Genomic DNA, 13,749 nt, shown 5'->3' with positions numbered 1-13,749 from the left:
GAAAGACACATGTCTTTCTTTTGCGCCGCTAGGCGAAGTACCATTATTGTGTCTTATTATTACCATGTCTTTGTCCGTATTCTAATCAGGTTACGTTTTAAGAGGTACAGTAAATATTTCCCAGCATTTCTTTACTGCCACTTCCTAGCGTTATTCCGTTTTTCACATATGATTTGACAGGTCCAGTTTTTTACAGAAGCGACTGCCTGTCTGACCGTCCAACCCGCGAAGGAAAAACCGTTAGGTGATATACGTCCGAAAATGCATTTCTCGGGAATGTAGGATTCCTCACGTGATAATATTTTTTTTATTCCCATTCCAGCACAGAAATAGCTAAAAAACTACTTAAATAGTATTCCAATAAAACTATTCATTCCGCTTTAGTAACTATAAAAACTACTTAAACAAATGAATGCAATTTATGGTCGAGAAATATAAAAAGGCACTTGTTTCCCCAACCTTCATAAATCACCCAAGTTTATTGCCTACGGTGCTACGGCTGGAAGGTCCTGCTACGCCGTAGCAGGTGTCTACCTCAATATTTCTTTCCATTACCTTAAAAGTTGTGAAGGGTTCCGAACTATCTCATTATGGACACAATAGTGTCCATTGTAAGTATTGTAAGACACCTGGTTGCGCAACCAACTCGTTCCTGGCAACCGAATCTGACGAATCCTTCACCTAATCGATTAATTGATGAACGTCCATCTTCTTCGTGACCTTCCGTGCGGTATTTTGCCATAACATAAGATCACAATTAAATCCCAACGTGGTTGTCAGATGTCCTTATGCGGGACAGGACAGATTCTGGATTCGGTAGATTCCGAATTCGACAGATTAGTGGATAGGGCAGATTCTTGGATTCAACGGAATAGCTATACGGCAGAAGTCCCTGAACTAACCCAGGCGTCACCGAGCTTTATGTTAGACCAGCGTGATAAGTGGTGAGCCATATCGCCGTCTATAATGGTCGAGCTAACTGTGTTGGTAAAAACTGTCCTTAAGGTGAATTAATAACTGATTGGTGCAATTCCTGTACCGGGGTTCGAACCGCCGCTCTCCGTTTGAGAAGCAAGCCGGTTTATCAGAGGACCACAGTGAGTCTCTTTTGTCATCAGTGTTTTCAACCACATATATTGCCTATTATCCAACTACTGCCTATCTTAACATTCATCATTATCAGCCCATTAACTTCCCCACTGCTGGGGCACGGGCATTTCCTATGGATGGATAGGGAGATCGGGCCTTAAACCATCACGCGGGCGCAGTGCGGATTAATGGTTATTAACGACTGCTAATGCAGCCGGGACCAACGGCTTAACGTGCCTTCCGAAGTACGGAGGAGCTCAAGATGAAATCTTTTTTTTTATGCTCGCTTAACCTATGACCGGCCTTTGCGAAAGTTGATTAACTTCAACAATCGCAGACCGAGCGCGTTTACCGCTGCGCCACCGAGCTGCTCAAACTCAACTACCGACTGCCTATCTTAACATTATTTCTGGCCTATTCCTAAGAAATAATTTATTTCCTTATATTCTCTAAGTTTCACTTCCATACAATATAAAACATAAATCAAGATATAAAAATGATAATCGGAATTGGTTCTGCGAAGGTGCACATTATGTCTCGTAAAATACCTGTATAAGCACCAGAAGTCACGATCTCGCGATAAAACTTGATATTCTTTATTATACCTAACTTTTTTTATTTATATTTATTTATACTTCAAAAAAATAAAATCAGAAAGTGCACGTTGTAAAAATGGGTATTTAGTCGTTTCGGACCACAAGAGGTTCGATTAAGAGGTTGGTGGGAGGAGGAAAATTTTGGTAAATGCTATCTTCATTGAAACGATCTTTTTTGTTTTTTTATGGGTTTGCTCTTGGCCCCAGACTTACCCGAAGGCATTGACGAGGCCTAAGATGGAGCGAGCTCGCCCAGAAGGTGCCTGTTCACTCTGGCCTTGAAAGCACCCGGGTTATATGCATCCAAAAGAGGTCTTAGTCGATTTGCACCGCGTTTCGAACCGCTATCAAGTATAATGCAATGCTATGTAAAAGGGGTTGAGCCATTATAATATAAAAATAGTACGTTACGGTAAAAAATATAATTAAAAGTTTAATACGAGTGAACTGCATATCAAATCAAAAAATCAAACAGCTGATTCAATATAATAAACATACAACATGCAGCTATAATAATTATCATTGTATAAAATCATTAATAATAGCATTTAAAAGTCCCTCGAGTATTTTCAATTCGCTTATCGCGATTTATTGGATCGCAAAATATGAACAGTAAAATTAAATTGTCATGTATCGCAATTAACGAAATTAAGTTTGGAACGTTGCCCAATATTATTTGTATGCTACAAAAAGGCTGTATAATATTACTTAATACTGGCGAATTATTTTGTGAATTGAAGGCTTCGGCAAACCAAAAGCATTAATAGCAGGCTTAGAAGCACCACGACGCAACTATAAACACAGATCCGTGTAGCGATCGCGTTCGGGGGGTTAAAGTGGCCACATCGAAGCAATTCATCTAAGAAAGCAATATTGCAATTTGACATTTGCGCATATAAAAGTAAGTGCGCAATACAAACAAATGTCAAATAGCTATATTGCGCTCTTAGATGAATTGTTTCGATGTGGCCATTTTAACCCCCCAGTTGTCATAATGAATTCTGAGTGCAATATTCTTCCACACAATAACAGCCTCGGTGGTCAAGTGATTATAGCGTTGGGCTCTAGAGCGTCCGGATTTGATTGCCGATGGGAACATATTCGAAATCACTTTAAGAGACTATCCTTTGTCTGGTAATGACATTACCGGCTTGAATCACCTGATTGTCCGAAAAAGTAAGATCATTTCGTGCTTAGGAGGGCACGTTAAGCTGTTGCTCCCGGCTATTAGCCGTAAAACGGCTCCATCAAACCGCAATGTTCCATTCCTCCTCCAGTTGACTGAGGTTAGGCCTGTGCCCAGCAGTGGGACGTATATAGACTGTTCATGTAAGTATGTTTATATTTCTTTCTCCCGCAACGTTGAGTCTCTGTGATATTTTTCTTTGGAGTCATATAAACATTTATTTTTATGCACTAATTCGATGATTTTTTAATTTAAATTTATGATTCATGCTGAACGTATAAAATCAGACCTGTCAAATCTTCAGCTTAGGTAAGCGGACCCCGCGAAAACGGGATAACCTAACGCTAGGGCGGATAAATTCTCGCATCGCAAAATTAACAATTTCACGGAATTGAATCCACAATTGGGTTTACGGGATAATATTTCATTCGGATCACATCTCAATCGCTTTGTCATGCAAAATTTGTTATCTACACACTCGTCGGCAAATTGAGGCATTCATAGCATTCAATGAGCACGCTTTGATATCTTTTACACGAGTTTGTAAACAGTGTATTTACTTACAGAGCGTTTGTGACATCTTAACGAAAACTTTAGAGGATGATTCCAATCACGAATCTGAATTAATATCCAGTGGAATTTTCCGTCGCAAAAGTATGGAACTGAAAATAATAAAACAAAACACTTCACATGATGGTTTGAATCTGATCTGAAATCCTTTGCGCCTGAAATAACTCGGGGGGATTGTTTGACGATTAGACACGTAAGGTCTTGAATTGTTAATTTATAATTGTATAATACAGATTGTTTTGTGATTTTCGTTATAAATATTTGAATATCTGAAATTGTATTAAAAACAAATAGGTTTTTTCATAGAGAAACGTCTAGGACCTTGTGCGGAGGTTTTTCTTGCAGCTGCATTTTTTATAAGTACGCTTAGTACGTTTAGGCGGATAAGACGACTAAGAGAAATATATTAAGGAATAAATAGATAAGGAAGATATATTATATTTTTGAGTTTTTGTGTTAGACTCATGATCGTTACCTTGATCGCGTTTACTCAATTTTAATTATTTAGTTTTCATTCGCAGCCACTCTAGCTTAGATGCGGAGCAATGCGTAGAACGCAAGGTAATTATAATATTTCGTATACAATTTTCAGCGGCGTTTTGCGTTAACGACCTCCGTGGTCCAGTGGTTGAGCGTTGGGCTCAAGATCCGGAGGTCCAGGGTTCGTATCCCGGTGGGGACAAATCACAAAAATCACTGTGTAGTTTGGTTAGGACATCTGCTGATCACCTGATTGTCCAAAAACTAAGATCATCCGTGCTTCGGAAGGCACGTTGAGTCGTTGGTCCCGGTTACTACTTACTGATGTAAGTAGTCGTTACATGAGCCATGTCAGAGGCCTTTGGCGGAACAATAATAACCCTGACACCAGGGTTGATGAGGTTGGTAATTCACCTCACAACCCACACGATAGAAGAAGCGACGTTTTAAAGGCCCATTTCTTTCGATTTCTCAGTACAGACTACGTTTTAATTATATTTGTTTATTCCTTAAGTGTTGTAGCGTGTAGATAATTGCTTAAGTACCCGGCATATCAAGTCGATGATGGAGTGTTGATCAGTGTAGTCACGCACTGTACACGTACCGTTAATAAACCGTTACAATTTTTACTCCTTCATTATTCCTCATAAAGCTGCTTTCCTTCCACTGCTTTTTTGGCTGATTTTTCTTGATTTTTCTTGAGGGATTGTGTCCTCTAACATGATGGACTAATGTTATGGGCGATAGGCTGATCCCTTATCACCATACGGTTCATCATATCCAGCTTACGACATCGTATCAACAGTGGCTGCAAGTTGTCTTTGATTACTTGTGGCTCTGCTCACCCCATTAGGGATAACGGGCGTGAGTTTATGTATGTATGTTTTCTTGAAAGCTATTACCCGCATCGTTTTTCAATACCTATAGTTTGCAACTTGCTTATGTTCTTCTTATCGTGTCGATGGCACACTAAATAGTATCGGCTCAAAACTTGGCTGTTTGTGTAACGACTCTGTCATCTAGTGGTTAGAGCATTGGGTTCACGATTTGGAGGTCCGGGTTCGATTCCCGATGGGAACATTGTCGAAATCACTGTGAGAATGTCCTTTGTTTGGTAAGGACATTGCAGGCTTGAATCACCTGATAGTCCCAAAAAGTACGATGATTCCGTGCTTCGGAGGGCATGTTCAGCCGTTGGTCCCGGCTATTAGCCGTAATACTCCTCCACCAACCCGCAGTGGAGCAGCGTGGCGGAGTATGCTCCATACCCCCTCCGGTTGATTAAGGGGAGGCCTGTGCCCGACAGTGGTAACGAGTACTGACGAGAATGATTCAGCTCATGATTCTGAGTTAATATCAAGTGGAATATTTAATTTAAAATAGAACAAAAAATCATGAATATCTCTCTCTCTCTTCCCGCCATTCCTCTCTTCTTCCCGCCAAAACCTTCACCTCCCGATAAGACACTACTTCTCTTTTATTTGTTTTGTTTGTGTTTTGTTTTATGAATACTGCGATGGAAAATTCCGCTTCATATTAACTGAGCTGAAACATCCCCCTCAGTATTCTGTTCGGTATCACTAACACCCCGTTTAGTTAAACATAGTTGGATAACGAAGCAAACAATATGTGGACTATAAATTAAGCCGACGCATCATGGCCGGTGGTAGAGATTCTACCAAAATGTTTGCTTACGCGCAATCATGTAGGCGAAACCGTAATACAATTTGCCGGTACTCCACCAGTAATGAAGGTTATAATTACCAGGTAACGGGATAAACAGTTACCGTTGTTCTGTGAAATATTAAGGCAATTTTAGGTCGGTAAATTCTAGGAAGATATAGTGATATTAGGTCTTGGTGGGATTTATTTGACAGCTAGAATGTATTAGGCCTATTTCGTCGGCAAGAACGGGTACATCCCAAACCCTTTTGTTTCGCCGTCCGATAGACCTCCGCCAGGTCTTGATTTGCCTTGGCTTAGGTACCTGGAAGTCTCTAAATAGACTTCGGAATCAGGTGGGCCGAAGTAAGGACAGGTTCAGGTGGGGTTTCTCGGATGGCTCGGACTTAAAGTGCAAGTGCGGCACTGTTCCCCAAACGATGCAACATCTTAGATCGTGTCCTGCGTGCCCGAACACCTGCACGCAGGAGGATCTGATGAGCGCTGCAGATGGCGCCATACGTTTTTAGTTTGCAATCGACACGATAAGAAGAAGACTTCGTCTTGGATCAAATCCTTCATCAAATTCTTGTCTCAGATAGATTATTTAATCATTCGAACCTTGTACGAATTACGCTACTCGTAATTCAGTTCAAATTACTAACATACGTGAAACGCCAAAGTCGAAAATGCGGTCGGCCGTACCAAGGGTTACGATCCACAACAATTGACTTAACCCAACACTGACTATATTAGATTACGGTGTTACTACTATCTTAACTTTAACCCGTAACTTGCCGGCTAATAGAGAATATTGAGCGAGAATTTGTGGCAAATAGAATCGGCTCTTTCCTTGTTTTAGACGTTTATATTATATGTTAAATGAAACGTAAAAAAATATGACTGAACGTTTTCTACAATCAATCAGATTAGGTTATTTGGAATCATAGAGACAATAAAATATACATTTAATTAATTAACTTTATTGTGTATTTAATGCGATTGATTGATATTTAAACTTTTACATATTTGCTCACCTTATGATTGTCTGGAAGAAATCGCTTAAATCGAGAAGGGCCCCATTTGCCATGTACCAAGTTAATTCTCTTTTGTAACAAATTTTGTTTTATATAGTATATTTAAATTATGAATTGAATTATGAATATGCAATAAAGTATATTTAAATTATGAATTGAATGAATATACTAGTATAGTTACTCTGACCCTTTTCTTCTTCTCTCGTGTGGGTTGAAAGGTGGAGTACCAACCTCATCAACCCGGGTATTAGGGCTATTGAGCCGCCAAAGGCCCCTGACATGACTCGTGTAACGACTACATACTTACATCAGTAAGTAGTAACCGAGACCAACGACTTAACGTGCGTTCCTAAGCACGGATCATCTTACTTTCGTCCTAACTGTCCTAACCAAACTAGGGATCACAAAATGATTTTAGTGAATACTTAATTCATCTTACTATGGATGTACCTCTGACTACCCCAATTGGGATATAGCCGTCAGTTATTGTTACGTTAATGTACAGTAAACTTAAAACCCACTGTTATCTTCAAACTGATTGTAAAATCGACAACTATTATGACGGCAAGTTTGGTGTGTAATTTTCTTCAATCAAGTAGGTAGGTAATTTTACCTTCGACTTCGACAAAGAAACTAACAAGATTATCGATCGGTATTTTGTCCCTTTCTATTACATTGAAAACGTAGGAAAGCATAATACCTACATTAAATTAGAACATCTTTGAATCGGGCCTATCGTGGACGTAATTAGAATAGTACAAAATGATATTACTTTGCTTACTTTGTTATCAGTGTTACGTCTCCACCGACCCGCAGTGGAGCAGCGTGGTGGAGTATGCTCCATACCCCCTCCGGTTTATTGAGAGGAGGCCTGTGCCCAGTAGTGAGACGTATATAGGCTGTTTATGTATGTAGGTATCAGTGTTACGTGGGTAGCCATACCTGGCGATATACTCTGCCCACTACGTTGGGGATGTAGGCGTGATAATTAAAACACATAACAACGGGTTCTTATCGCGTTTAAAGCAGGGATATGAGACTCCCGATATCATGATCATGATCATGACACCCGATCACGACCCGATCCCGTGATCATCACTTGCAACCGTGTCGAAATATCGGGAGTCTCATATCCCTGCTTTAAACGCGGTAAGAACCCGTAATTATGATAATAACCGCGTAAACTTAAAACAATGTACAAGCGTGATTCTACGTTAGGTTAAAAATGCGGAGGTCCCGGGTTCGAATCCTGGTGGGGGGACATATCACAAAAATCCCTTTGTGATCCATAGTTTGTTTAGGTTTGTCCGAAAGTAAGACGATACGTGCTTCGTTAAGCCATTGGTCCCGGTTACTACTTACGGATGTAAGTACGTGGTCGTTACACGAGTCATGTCAGAGGCCTTTGCCGGCTCAATAGTAACCCTGACCCAGGGTTGATGAGGTTGGTAATTCACCTCACGACCCATACGATAGAAGAAGTGGGTACTCGACGTTTGTTTATAATACTTGGTTCTTTTGTTGGACACTAGAGGTATTTTGGAACAAAAGAAAACTTCAAATGCACTGCGACTAGGGAATACAATCCCTATCTCGAGATCTCGTCAAATTTTTCGAGATCAATCCCGAAACATAATATGACGAGATAAGTATAATATTGAAGAATAAAGGATTTTGTTTTCTTTAAAAAAAAAATGATTTTATTAGCCTCACTATCACAAACAAGCAGTTTTTATCGTTTTCAGCCATCCTAACCTTAATTTTTTTATGAACTAGACGAAATCCCGAAAATTACGGGATCTCGCGGGATTGATATTTCCAATCTCGAGTCGGGATTGCATTCCCTAAGTGCGCCATTAGAAAAAGAAAGATATTTTTTTTTTATGTTACGCTTCAAATCAAACAATCGATCTTTGACTTGTGGGTTACTTTTGATATCAACTTTTTTTACAACCTTTTTTGTATAAAATCTTTTTATTTAGAATATTTTTATTTTTTATACGATATTGTTTTTCGATCTGTCTTTTTACTTCTGACATATGTAAGATTGTAAATAATTCAACAGGGACTTTTTGGCGGAAATGAGAACGGGACAGTTGCTTTCTTCATTGAATAATCTAAATAATTAATACGAAATGGTATTTTGTGGTTAATGATCGCATTAAATTAGGCGGAAAACATTCGCGAAGGTATTATTATATCGGAATATTCAATAAAAAAAAAATTATCTATCTATTTTCGCTTCGTGCCAACAAGACGCTTCATAACTCGAAAGTTTATGCGGAGTTTTGAGTTAATTCGTTTGGGGTTCGGAGTAGGAGTCTGCTCCAAGGGTGGGAGCTTGGGTTTCATCATTCACCGTCATCACCTTTCATCATTTCATTAACCATCAAGAAAAAAAATACGTAAGACAGCTGTATGGGCATAGTTCCCTTCGCCTTACCATTCGGGGAAAAACCAAAACAAAAAAAATTAGCAATTGCTGAATTATTTCTCAAAATAACACACTTGAGTTCCACAGACTCATCTCTCTAGCGTAATCGCATTTGCTCTTTATATAACTGGGTGGAAAAAACATGGAATGTGGCCAGCTGCTTCTCGTCCCGGGCATGTCGCAAAAGTCGACGCAAGCGTTTTGTGTGGCCCGCAGTGACCACAAGTGGCGAGTCGCGGACACGGCTGTAGCGCGTAGTCGCCACGCGTACGCGACGAATTTCAAATGTACAGAAAAGCGTGGCAACCGGTCATATCTGGCAAATGGTAGCCCATTTGCGCCGAGCCTAAAGAATTATAACCCAAAAATCTTAGTTTTTAGGTTAGGTTATGCGTTTCAAGTCACTTTTCTTTGATGTACTACTGTTATGGGCGATAGGCTGATCCCTTATCACCATAAGGTTCATAATATCCAGCTCACGACATCGTATCAACAGTGGCTGCAAGTTGTCTTTGATTACTTGTCACTCTGCTCACCCCGTTAAGCATTACGAGTGTGAGTTCATGTATGCTGCTTCATAAAAAACAAACATTTAGATCCTATAAAAAGTGAAGTCGCTTTTAAATTTTAAAAGTAGAACAGGAACATCCGCTTCCAAAAAAACAAAACAAAAATCGCTGCAAAGCTTTTGATCAAACATTTTCTGGGACACGAAGCGAGCTTACAAAATTACGCAAGTAAAACGGGGAAATTTTCTAAAAAGGTCTTATCACACGCGTGATCCTGTAAGCCGTAAGTTAATGTTGACGAATCTTCCCGGGTTAATTGAGGACGTAAGCCGGCACAGGTGTGCGTAAGCGCCGACCTTAGCCATTGTTGTAACGGCTTAAATGTTCTGCCCCAAGTTTCGGTTTAGTGTGGCATTACATCGAGTTTGCAAGGACCTTTGCGACGAAGTTAAGGATTATAATCTGGTTACTGTGTGAAGGTGATTCAAGGATAATTAAAATATTTTCTTGGTTTCAAATTTTAATCAGTTCAGCTCATGTGTTAAAGTGGCTATACTTACACGACTCGAGGAGCTCGGTGGCGCAGCGATAAACGCGCTCGGTCTGCGATTTTTGAAGTTAAGCAACTTTTGCAAAGGCCGGTCATAGGATGGGTGACCACAGAAAATAAAAGTTTTCATATCGAGCTCCTCCGTGCTTCGGAAGGCACGTTAAGCCCTTGGTCCCGGCTGCATTAGCAGTCGATAATAACCATCAATCCGCACTGGGCCCGCGTGATAGTTTAAGGCCCGACCTCCCTATCTATCCATAGGGAAGGCCCATGGCCCAGCAGTGGGGACGTTAATGGGCTGATGATGAACTTACACGACACTGCGCATCGACGCGATTGGCAGAGAAGCGTTTTTAGGCCGTGTTAACTTGTCTTCTTCTATCATGTGGGTTATGAGCTGGATGGCCAACCTCATCAACCCTCATCAGGGTTATTCTTGACCAACCAAAGGCTTATGAACATGACTCATGTAAAGACTAAGTACTTACATCAGTAAAGATCATTTTACTTTCCGACAATCGGGCGTTTAGCCTGCAATGTCCTAACTAAACAAACTTCAGGCTTTTGGTACCAACAACTACTTATGGATATGGAGGAGCGTGACCTTCTGACACAGGTGTTTCACACTTACTAGGAGGTCACAACTGCAAATATTATTATGTACCATCTCTGTTAAAGAATTTTTTTTTTTTTTTTTAAACAAGACCTGCTTTCTATTCTATATGAAACTTTGTCATATTTTAAGGTAGAATCATGAAATTTCGTGCATAAAGTCGCGGGCAGACAGCTAGTCATCATCGTCCTAGCATTATCCCGTTATTCACAGGGTCCGCTTACCTAACCTGAAGATTTGACAGGTCCGGTTTTTTACAGAAGCGACTGACTGTCAGACTTTTCAACTCGCGAAGGAAAAACTAACCCAATACAGGTTTGGTGATATATCTCCGAATGTATTTCTCGGGAATGTGAGTTCCTCACGATGTTTTCCTTCACCGCTGAGCACGTGATAATCATTTATGATCCAAAGATGAATTCTAAAACAAATTCGACAATCATTGGTTTAAGCCTGTGCTGGATTCGAATCTGCGACCTCGAAGTGAAAGGCAAGCTCTACCAACTGGGCTACCTCGGACACGGACGGGGCTAGGCGGGCGGTCAGCTAGTATTTTGTATTAAAACATCAAAGATTGAATATGAAACCAATGAAACCCGTATAGGTACCTACATTTCCATTTATTTCTAGTATATTTTCGAATGGAATGGATGGATTCATTCAATAGCGATAGTCGATCCCGGATTTGTGGATTATTGGACTGACTGAAATATGGCTTTCATGAAAATTCTCTTTTGAATAGAATATTTTATTTAACCGGATTATACTCACTTTGAAAACTAGAGATATAATAATTGGCAGGGATGTTATGGATATTAAATTTCGGTTACGGATTGGATACGGATTTAAGAATGATTATTATATCGGATACGGTTACGGATACGGATAATTAATTATTTCGGATTTCCGTTAGTTCCGGATAATCTTGGTTTAGGATATTATTTTTTAAAGAAATTTAAAAAGTAAAATACAAATAGGTAATAGTGGTTTTATTTATAATGACAAAATTATATAGGTTATGACGACAAAAGAAGAAAAAAAAACAATGCGCGCGGCTTGTGTATCGGCACTGGCAGCAGCCGGCCGATCAGAACAACTTGTCATAACGTGTCTCAATTAAGCTCCGCCCCTATCCTATATTATTCGAAACTTTTATTTCGGATTCGGGTACGGTTACGGATATTTTTTTTATATTCGGATATCCGATAGTTTCGGTTACGGTTACGGAACTGCCTTACATCCCTGATAATTGGTTATCAATATTATTTTTGTGTGTATGACGAAGTTAATGGGCGTTTAAATAGCCAAATCTTAGGTGGTTTAGGATTGAGCAGTGTATTTTTTTAAGATAATGTGGATTGCTTCAAGAAAAACAATATAGACGACCGTGCAAGTACAAAGCCACTTACCTGCTTCGACAAGTGCCGCCTTCCAGGGGCGAAGATTCCATTCCTTTTCATAGTAGTTTTAAAGAAAGTCCTCACACAGTCACAGCTTGATATCCGGAGACGAAAAAGCCAAGAAGATTGCGAGACACCTCGTATGATAACACTTCACACACACAAGCACATGTTTATAAAGTTGATTGAAACAAATCCGGTAGGTTTCAGTGAAAGAACACTAAAAAATATTTATTTATTTAACGGAGTTAAAAATGATGCAGCCGCCATGAAACGAACGAACGATTCGAAAGATCGCTTCAATCTCGACCAATCAGCACGCAGTTTTCATCGGAATAATGATGTAACTAGCGCCATCTCTGCGAGCCATCCAGCAACACTCGCTAGTCACGGTCAAGCGAGCGGCGTGCAAAAACAGCGGGAATTTCAATTATTTACTCGAAGCAATCGCAATACACAAATTTATAATTAAATAAATACACACTTATTAATAGTGGTTATATACAACAAGGGTATGTGTGAGTATGAGTGTGTTGAAGGACAAAAAATGATTGTCATTTCGGGCAGAAAGTTTAGATAACCATTTAAATTCATTTAAACTTATAAATATTTATTTTTTGCAGATTTTAACAATAAAAACCGCATGCAAATCTGTTCAGTGGTTGTCGAGATTAGCCCAAAAATACATACGACAGACTTCCGTTTAACACTATGGATTGATTAATGGTGATTTGCTAATCATTTTCAAAAGCTATAGAATCTCTTTTGTGCCAAATAAAAAAGAAAAACATTATCCAAAGCGTCAAAATTAAACCTTAAGAAAATGTAATTAAAGAGAACTTTTATCATGATTTTTTTGCTAACTTTGAAAAGGCTCGAACTTAGCTAAACATTTTCGTACCCTTTGAATAAGTTTTTTCTTTTTAATAAATTTCAACTGAGTCCTAAATAAACCGTATAAAAAAGTTTAAAACGAGTAGATTTTATATCGAATCAAATATAATTCATTACACACCTACATTAAAAAAATACTAAGTATATTACTTAAGTATTTAAGATTTGCCTGGTATCCCAAATACACTTTGACCAACCCACAGCAGTGTGTTGCAGAGCTGCATATGCCTCTGGTTGATTTGGACGGTCTGTGCCCAACAGTGGGACGTATATCGTCACTGACGTCTCTAACTGACGTAACTGAATTTTTTGGCGAATCTGATTTGCACCCTTTGGTATTGTCAATAAGACACACATCATCCCTCAAAGGAGACGTCATTAACATCCTACGTCACTAACATAATACGTAATATATTTTATAAATTAAATCATAATAAACATTATAAAATTTATTTGACAGCCTCCGTGGTCTAGTGGTTAGAGTGTTAGGCTCACGATCTGGAGGTCCGGGTTCGATTCCCGATGGGGACATTGTCGAAATCACTTTGTGAGACTGTCCTTTGTTTGGTAAGGACTTTTCAGGCTTGAATCACCTGATTGTCCGAAAAAGTAAGATGATTCCGTGCTTTGGAGGGCACGATAAGCCGTTGGTCCCGGCTATTAGCCGTAAAAACACCTCCACCAACCCGCAGTGGAGCAGCGTGGTGGAGTATGCTCCATACCCCCTCC

At 39.6% G+C, this 13,749-nt stretch overlaps 2 protein-coding genes across 2 annotated transcripts in view; one reads left to right on the top strand and one right to left on the bottom strand.

The window, feature by feature from the left end:
- LOC126370144 (neuropeptide CCHamide-1) overlaps positions 1-12,365 on the bottom strand; it is a 195,777-nt gene extending 183,412 nt beyond the window's left edge. The window contains exon 1 of the mRNA XM_050014898.1: positions 12,136-12,365. The gene's annotated coding sequence lies outside the window, so the exon portion shown is untranslated. The remainder of the gene's footprint in view (positions 1-12,135) is intronic.
- The window catches only part of LOC126370142 (calexcitin-1-like), a 58,853-nt gene that overhangs the window by 29,036 nt on the left and 16,068 nt on the right, over positions 1-13,749 (top strand). The gene's annotated exons all lie outside the window — the stretch shown is intronic.

Source organism: Pectinophora gossypiella, chromosome 10 (assembly GCF_024362695.1).
Source record: "Pectinophora gossypiella chromosome 10, ilPecGoss1.1, whole genome shotgun sequence".
NCBI classification, from domain to species: Eukaryota; Metazoa; Arthropoda; class Insecta; order Lepidoptera; family Gelechiidae; genus Pectinophora; species Pectinophora gossypiella.
Note: the sequence above shows the minus strand (reverse complement) of the source record. Positions and strands in the feature narration are given on the sequence as shown.